This window comes from Trichosurus vulpecula, chromosome 4 (assembly GCF_011100635.1).
Source record: "Trichosurus vulpecula isolate mTriVul1 chromosome 4, mTriVul1.pri, whole genome shotgun sequence".
Classification (NCBI taxonomy): Eukaryota; Metazoa; Chordata; class Mammalia; order Diprotodontia; family Phalangeridae; genus Trichosurus; species Trichosurus vulpecula.
Window position 1 is genome coordinate 359494814 of NC_050576.1, and position 10080 is coordinate 359504893.

A 10080-nucleotide genomic window follows, 5' to 3' on the forward strand; every position below is an offset into this window, starting at 1 on the left:
CATCTTTTTGTGGCTAGGGTGGAGTGAATGAGTAGCTCATGAGAAATGACTAGGTTGAAGACTGATTGTTTAGGGTATCTGAGGGACAATCTATATGTACATTGACATACCCTAGTATGAGGGCAGAAGTAGGGTAGGAAAGAAAAATTATAAACCAGGTAACACACTCTTTGAGGATAGAAGAAGAGTGTCTATAGATCAGACCTGCACAATTTAGCAGTAGGTAAGTGCAAAAATTAAAATAGGCTTAACTTCTTAGGGCTGCAGATAGGTTTTTAGCAACTCACTTTCCAAGTAAATGTATAATGAATGATTAAACTATTTTTGCAAATAAACCATATTAAGAAAGGGAAATTTCAATTAATATCAATTAGTTACACTTATTATTAAGATTTTTATTTATCTTGAAATCACATTAATGTTAAAAATACTTTTCTAAGCAGTACAAACTTTAACATATTTTTCCAGGTTTTCTTGCTGTCTAAATTCAGTTAATGGAATGTATCACATTTCTTGTCAGCAATCAGTTTATCATACTCTGGAATCATGGTCCAAATCGATTTCTTTAGAAATCTGGAAACTAACCTTAGTAGCTTCCTCATTTTCTGAGTTTACTTTCTTGAAAAACCATTTTTCCCTACTGAAATTTTTCAACAATTTGGGTGCTTTAATTTGTTTTCCACTGGTGTCCAATTTGCTTAAGTCAGGATGTTTTGCTTCAAAATGGGGACAAAGATTATATTCCTTTGGAACAGCTATTAATTCTTGGCAAACAAGGCACAATATTTTGTCTCTTGTGTAAATAAACAAGTATCTATTTGTCTGCTCCTGATTAAATACTCTATGTTCTGATTTGTTCTTCCATTTCTTTTATCGCCCATTTTACAAAGTCACCCCAAAAAACTTTAGTGTTAAAACCAAAAAATCTCCAAGGCAACTGCTCACATACAAAGAAATACTGAAGTGAGTGTCTGACCTTAGGGAGAGCACCAAACACTCATGTGATTTGGAGGGTGGCTGTGAGGGAGGAGAAGAAGCCCTTGTGTTGTTGCCACTCATTGCATAGTGGGTATCAGCTGCATTGGCGCTTGGCTGTGCTCACTTTGTCCCCGTTCAATGCCAATAATGGCTGAAAACACAGCAAAAAGATATGACTCTTACTCCTCTCAAACTAGAGACAGACTGAAGGTAATTGGTGGCAGTGGGTCACATGACAAACAGGAGAGAGTGCACAGTGGCAATCCACCCGCCAGGTTACATGATGGGCATGATATTGACTATAGGAAGGAGGGTTAAACAGGGCATGGACAAAGCACTCATCACATCTTTACTTTCTCTTACACCTCTATGTTTTTCACAAGATGTCTAAAGTCCTTTGGTGGGCTGCATGTTGTGCAGCCCTGCTATAGATGATTACTACCAGGATTTGAATTGGGTGGTAGATAATATGAACTTCAAAGAAAGAGAGACTACTGATTAAGGAGGAAGGAGGAGAACCTAAAATTGGCAATGGGGAGCAAGTATTTTCCAACTCCCCTCTTTTGATCATTGAGCTGAGGAGAATGAGTAAAGCTGCAGTCAGTACTGGAAAGGGCAACTGGAGGCTGTGTCGTCAAGGGAAGTCTAGGATTCAATAAGAGCTTTTAGAAGAAAGGAGTGGGAAAGTTAAGATGAATGGAAGTGTGTTACTTATGGAACAGGGATTCCAAAGGAACAGTAGAAGGACTGGGTAGAGTTAGAATGAAACTTTGGGATTGCAGGGTTGAGGGAAGATGGGAATGAGGCATTAGGTGGTAGGAAATATTGACTTGTTTTTGAATGTTGCTCTAAAGGAATTCAAAGTCACTGGAATATGAAGACTATGACCAGGAGTAAGAATGTTTGAGTACAGGGCACCCCTTCTCAACTCTCAATAGAGCAGGAGATGGAAGGCCTAAAGTTGAAGGGAGAGATGTTCTTTGCACTGGAGGGTCTTCAAAAACCAGTCAAGATTCTAGGCTAGCAACAGGAGGTGGGAAATGCCTTGTGCTAGTATAGATGGAAGTTGGGGAAGATGGAAAGATGGAAAATACCTGACTTAGCCCCCAAGCAGCCTTTCCTCATGGAACACACTGAGAAGAGCAGGAGATGGAAGAGTTAGGGTACTCTTGAACTCATGATCTGAGGTCTTCTCACCAGAGAAGGCTGGCTATGAGGGGGCAGCAGGAAATGCAAGACTCCCTGCCCAGATGGAAGGAGTAGGCCTAAAACATCTTGAACTGAATCTTGCCACTCCTACAGATTAATTAGTCTATTTCATAGGAATAAATTGCACAATGGGAGGGTACATAGAAAGGGAAGTGGGACATAGAGGATAGAGAGAAATGTATGGTGGACTCTAATGAAGCCCATACAACATATAATAAAATCCATAAACAAGAGAGACAGAAGATAAATTGTGCAGATAAAAAGAAAGTCCTCATATACAACAACATATTTATATTGATACTTTTTTTGGTAACAAAGAAGGAAGGAAGGAAGGAAGGAAGGAAGGTAGGAAGGAAGGAATGATAGAAGAAAAAAAGGGAAAGGAAGGAAGGAAGAAGGGAAGGAGAGAAGATGAAAATGAGAAAAGGAAGGAAGAAAATAAGGAAGAGGATTAGGAAAAATAGATGTTGTTAAGCACAATATTATTTTCTTTCAACTTTGTCAAGTTGTTCTTATTAAAGATTAAACAGATTTCTGATATGATCTATGAACATTATGCATATATAATTTAGATGTATACATATGTAATGGTAAATTAATAAAAGTCATTGTCATAAATTGCTGGAGCATAATAGAATAACTCCATCTTACTTTATTATTTTTTTTCATATAAATATCACTAAAAATCAGTTTCATATCTGTGCATAAACACTGATTAGTTTTACATGGCAACAATACCATATCAGAAGCCAATAGCTTGAAATTTCTATTGCAAATGTAAAAACTGTTTTCAGATATCTTCAGTGATTGGCACAATGCTTAACTACATTTCAGTAGCTAAATTAGAATTAGAACTCATAGCTCCCAGGTGAAGATAACACACTAATTATAAACAATGAAAATGCAACTTCGACTGCAGGGTTGAATTTCATTTTTATCATTAGTTCCTTAGTGCATTACACACATTACTAAGCATTTAATCAACGTTAATAAACAAGAGAGAAAGAATCAAACAAATTATTTTAAACTCTTTATTTTCTGGAAATATCTGAATTACAACATTTTTACTTATGAATTAGAGGGGGCATGTGATGTGGCAATGTACAATTACTAAGCGAACACTTTGGACTATTTTCATGCTATCTAGGGTTTTTTTTGAGTTTTATAAATATTTTAATTTGTTGAAAATTAGGGAATTAAAGCTTAGTTTTGAAGAGACATTTTTGATCTCTCAGCTTAAGAAAGATACAAAGTCATGTTCACAGTATCAGTACCAGGAAAAGAAAAAATTGTTCTACATAAAATTTTCCAATAGCAAAATGTCATTTCCTATGAGATTATTTTTATTATGCCTGTTTTTAAAATTGTGTTTTGATGTATGCAGCATTAAACAAACCTTCTCATAAGCAAAATTCTAATGCATCCATTTCAGGGCTGCACATTCCTCTCTTGACCTGGATTTTGTTTTAAATGCATTATTCTTTTTTATTTCAATCACTTTTTCCTCATTCACCTCAGGGATATACCAGCAATATGAAAGAGACTACAGAGTTAGCATTATCATTGTGATGCTTATTTTTTTTATATACATAAAAGTGTATTACTCTCTTTTTGCTGTGTATGATTAGAAGCATTACAAGCTCTGAATTTAATAAAAAATGGGTTTGTTCCCCTCATCATACATCTAGGTTCTTTTATTAAGTTATCTCCTTTTCTCAGTGTGGATGTGGATGTTATATACCAGAAAAGGCATTTATCTATTTCCCTGAGCAAATTATATACAGACAAACATATATAATATGCATATAACACACACACGTGCATATACATGCATGTAGATAAGCAACATATATACATGCAACCATATGCACGTAAATTTATACACACATATATATGCACTTGCACATGAACTTATATACATGTGCATAAGCATGTAACATAATATACATAATATATAATGTATATATTATGTATAATGTAATATCAGCAAACTTATTTATGATGGTCAATTAAGAATGTTTACTTACAAAAATATAATTCAGATGTATGCTTACATCAATATAAGAGATTTAGATAATGAAAGATAATGAATACTATACTTAAGAGTCAGGAGACTTGGGTTCTTGCTACTTTATGTAAAATGTTATTATTTAAACTTTATGTAAACAGTTTACTTTATGTATGCTATATATGTATATATATTTCAAAGGATCTCAGAAGTTGGAAAAAAAAACCTCAGACGCCATTTAATTCAATTATTTAACTGCAAAGACTGTGGACAACATTCCAACAAGCAGTGAAGATTGAAGATTTCACTTGAAGACCTCTCATGAAAGGGAAGTTACGGGTTTTCAGTGCAATCATTTTTGCCATTGTACACTGTCGTTTAATAGAGTTTTAAGGTTTACAAGGAGGCAGCTAAGTAGCACAGTCAATAGAGCACTGGACCTGGAGTCAGAAAGACTCGTCTTTCTGAGTTCAAATCTGGCCTCAAATAACTACTACATGTGTGATCCTGGGCAAATCACTCAACCCTATTTGCTTTAGTTTCCTAGTCTGTAAAATGAGCTGGAGAAGGAAATGACAAATCACTCCAGTATCTAATGGAGTCGCAAAGAGGCAAAAATGACTGAAAAACAACTAAATGTAGCCTTAAAGTTTAGAAATTTATTTCACAAATAATAACTAATTTTATCCTCTCAACAACCCTTGGAAGCTTGGCATGATTATTTTTATTATATTAGAGATGAAGAAACATGTAGCAGGTAAGTGACTTGACCAGAGTCATAGAGCAAGTATAACCCTGAGGTCTGAAGCTGGAATTGTACCCAGGTCTTTCTTAGGTGACTTGACCTGGGTCATGCAGCTAATATATTTCTGTTGTTAAATATGAACTTAGGTCTTCCTAACTCCAGTTGTTAATGACCAAGTCAGAGTATAACAGAGTTATTTCCTGCATAATCCTGTATATTATGCAGCTTAAAGTCATTCTGACTGTTATGCTGTAATCAAATTAAACTTATAGTTCATTAACTTCCCCTTTTCCCTGATTTTTCCCCATGTGAAATGTAGTCTTACTATGCCTCCTTCATCTTATACTTTTGAAAGTAATTATTTAAATACAAGAGTGAGACTTTATATTTATTAAATATAGTTGTATGTGATTCTGCTCACAGGCAGGGTGAAATGGTGCATAGAGAACTAGCCTCAAATTAAGATAAATCTGAGTTCAAATCTCATCCCTGATATATACTGACTTTTTGACCTTGGTAATTATTTTAAACTTGCAGTGGCCTCAAGAAACTCTGTAAGGTTAAAATTTGCAGAGCAAGTGCTGAGGTTACATTGATAAAGAGGTGTCTCTATTCCCACTCAGTACCGGAATGAAACCACAGAGCCAGTCATAACGGACTCTACTCAGCATTCCAGGTTAATATGTTTTTTTTTGGATTCTGACTCTATTATCCAACATGTTTGCTATTTGTCATCTGTAGGTTTGATTAGCATGTCATCTGCGCCTCTTCTAAGTCTTTGATAGAAATGTTAATGGTACAATATTGCAGATAGCTCAAAGAGGCACTTCCACCACATTGACAACAAGCCATTAATATCTTCACTCTTTGTCTAGTTGTTCAACCAGTGCTTAATCAACCAAAATGTTTTATAGTCTAGATCAGGGGTGGGGAACCTGTGGCTTTCAGGACACATATGACCTTCTAGGTCCTTAAGTGCAGCCTATTAACTAAAACCTAATTTAACAGGTCCCTAACTCTAGCCCTAGATCAATGGTCTTCAGAAAAAGGGTGATCTTGGAGTTTCCCAATTTCATGCTTTTTCATATGCCATTCACTTCACATAGAATGTCCTTCTCCCACAGTTTTACTTGTCTAATTCCTTCCCATTTCTGAAGACCCAGCTCAAATGTCCTGCAGGAAACTTTTCTTAATCCTTCTAGCTAGAATTATTCTTTCTCCTCTAAATTTCCATATTACTTTGTACTGCTGTCACTTCACTTTATATATATCTTATATAATTGTTATCTAGGTACGGGATTAATTCCTCCTACTAGACTGTAAATTTCATAAGGACCAGAATTGTGCCTTGCATATAATATTTGTTGAATGAATGAGCACAAGAAAAATACCTTCTACCCTCCAACTACTGCATACCAACACTCCACCCCTTACCAAGATTTGGTTAGTAGCTCAGTAGGGTGAAGTCTACATACTGTGGCATCTCATGGTAAGGTTTCTGCCCCATCACTGTAATCTCATTACATATGTGCCAATCTTTCAACAATACAACTCCCACCTTATTTCAGGCCCTTATCATATGTTCCCCGAACATTTTAGTATTTCTATCAGTGGCTTCCTTGCCCCAAATAACTGTTACCCACACATCTTCCACACAGCTGCCAAAATGATGTTCCTAAAGCACAAGTCTGAACAGGTCCCTCTCCTACTCAATAAATTCCAATAGTTCTCTACTGACTGTAGGATCAAGTATTTTACTTCATCTCCTATGTTAAATATTTTTTTCATGTAAATTTCATAATATTAACAATAAATAATACGATTATGCATGTAAGCAATTTCTAAACATCTTAATATAAATCGTATTATAGGGTTCATACTTTATTTAAAATCAAATACTGTGTAATCAAAAATTTTCAAGTCCACTGTTTTCATTCATCTCTCACTTGTCCATGAGGATGGTATGAAAGACTATCAAACTGATTAGTTCTTACCTCCCTTCCCATAAACATAGCCTCATGAACAATGAATACATTGGGTTTTTAATAATCTAAATATTTGGTACATCTTTAAGATTCATTTCTCAGCATACGTCCAATTGAGGAAGAGGATTAGCAAACTCTCCCAGTCCAACTCAAAATTGTTCATCTTTGCAGGAACCTAGATAACATTAAATGCCACATCCAGACACATGGAATTGCCCCTTCTTATTCCTCCTTCCACCCAGCTCTTTTGAGGCAGTCCTCATCTGAAGGCTCTAATTCCTTGGCTAAGATTTTATCTATTTGATATACTTTTGATTTCCTTTGGGTGGCCTTAAGATTGAAAACAGAAATTCTATTGCTTATCTATTGCCCAATAGGGCAAAGTGCTTATCCTGTCTTTGTAGTACCTCACATTTTACTCCTTCAGTTGACTGAAATAAACTTTTTCTTCTCTTTCTGAATCCTAATCTCACTTTGTCCTGAAGCAGTGCCTTTAATTCTTTTTGTTGTTGTTATCTTGTCCTTTATTTTTCTTTCCTTTTCCCCTTCACCTTAATCCTAGAAAACTAATAATGGATTCATAGAAATTTGCCACATTCCCTGAAAAACAAGGTCTAAGCAGAAAAGGGTCATTAAAAAATCTAAAAAGTCTTTACAATTTTTATTGCAAAACTAGTTGCATTTTTGCCTTCATGCTTCTGGACTTTGTCTGATTCTTTCCAAGTCCTATATCAGGGTTTTCCATTAGCTATGCCCCCCCCCCCAACAAAACAAAACAAAAGGCATCCTTATATTGGTGAATGACTAAACAAATTTTGATGTCCAAAATTAATGAAATGTTATTGTACCATGAGAAATTATAAAATGGACAATTTTAGAAAAAAAATTGGAACACCTGTATGGATTGATGCAAACTCAAGTGAGTAGAACTAGAAAAATTTGTACAATGATAACAGTATAAAGAAAAACAATTTTGAAAGACTGTAAACTCTGATAAATGAGCCCTTGTGGAATGAAGCTGAAATATACCCTTCACCTATTGAAAGAGAAAACCCATTGTTGATCATATATGTTTTGATTGATCAAAGATGTCATAGTATCATAGCTTTAGAAAGAGAACAAAACTCTATGGTCATATAGTCCAATTCCTTTCTTTTACGTTTGAAGGAATTGACAGACAGAGAAATCAAATAACTTCTTTTAGTCATAGGGGAATGTAAAAGTAATTGTCAGAACCAGGACCTCTGAATCTAAATCTCAAAGTCTTTTCACTGTGCTTTGTTTCAGACAGAGGTAGTTGTCCTCCTCTGATGCTCCTTCTTTATGCTTCGATTACATGAATTCATATTCAACAGCAAATGTGGCCCATCTTGGGTTCAGGAGAACAGCTCACTTAAAACCCTTCTGTATTTTTTTCCTTTCCTTATGCCTGTCCAATAAATCAAAGACATTGTGGACTTTGGACCTTTTTGGTTTTTGTTATATACAAACAGCAAAATGGGCAGCACTCACACTTAATTAGCATAAGAATTCATGAGCTATTCAAAATAGTTCCCTCCAGAAGAGGCCACCCACCTTAAATCCTTTCTTTCTCACATTCAACTGTTTAATCAAGCTCTCCCCTTAGATCTTAAAAAAAAATAAAAAATAAAAAATAGCTTGTTCATGAAATTATTTATTTTGTTTTTAATTCTACTAATCCATAATAGTATCCTAATATTTTCTGCTCTCTTCTAGTCTCTTTCTTTCTCTGTTCTCTTTTCTTCTAGTCTCACCTAGATGAGCTAGTCACTGTATTAATGTAACTGTGAAATCGTCCCGGGAGCATATGACCCTCCCTCTGTCATCTCTCAGCTCTATTGTATTCCATATGAATAGAGTATAGCCTAGACAAGACCCCCTCCTGTGTAAAATAAAGTAGTTGGACAAGATAATTGCTAAGGTTCCTTCCAGCCCTATAGGCATATTTTTTAATGATATTTTGATATTTATCCATCTGAATGGATAAATCTGAATACTTAAGTTTAGCAAGCAAATACTTCCATAAGTGAGAACCCTTGTATAAGTGAGAATTCTAAGTCATATAAATTCCCAAAAGACTGGAAGCAGATTTAAGTATTATAATGGGTGTGGTGGCAGGTTAGTATGTGAGTATACAAGTATATGAGATTGTCCTTTGGGATAGTTGTCACTGGGGTGATAGAATTCAGTAATTGTAGGAAGAAAAGCACATAGCAATGTTGGTTTTACTGAGTTATATGGAATACTGTGGAGAGAGAGAAAGACAGAGAGACAGAGAGAGAGACAGAGAGACAGAGAGACAGAGACAAAGAGACACAGAGAGAGAGACAGAGAGAGAAAGAATGAATCTAAAATGTCCCCTTTCTTCCCACCTCCCAACTGTATTGCCAATACAATATTCCCAGCGCTGATGGCAACTATGAATATGCTGGTGTAGTTCTGAATCACAAAATATAACAGACTGTCTATATGGAAGACAGAACCAAAACATTTATTCAGACACCAGAAAACCAAATCCCAACACCAGAAAACCAAATCCATCATAGCAACAAAGAAATCCATACACAATAACAATGCAGTGGACACTGCCCTTCCCAAGCCCTCCCCCTCCTAGGGCCTACCCACAAACAAAAACAGCAAGCTACCTTTTCCTGCTTCCTCTCTCTCCCTCAGCTCTAACTGCTCTGACCAACTTCCTATCAGTTCTGCTCCACCCTGCCTGTTCTAACCTTCCTGCTCCACTCTTCCTCTTCCACTGGTTCAGCAAGCTCTATCCACCACAGGCTTCATGTGACTTAGGTTTCCATATGACTTAAGCAGGTCACATGGGCCTACTAATAGATGGGAAGATCTTCAAATTAAGTAAAAATACATTAACAGTACACCCACCTAAATATTCACCTCTGGAAAAACTCAATATATGGATGATATTTTTATAGCTCAATATATAACATTAAACCCCATTGTTTTTGAAGGACTGTACTGAATCTCTCCTTGAATGGTGAAAGGGAAATACCTGTGGTACTCTGGAGCACTTCCTCATAAAAAAAAAGTTCTCTAGTTTTGCTTTTCTTGCTACTACCACCATCTGCATCGTCGTTTAAACTTTCCAAGTCTTATATTTTTTTACCTTT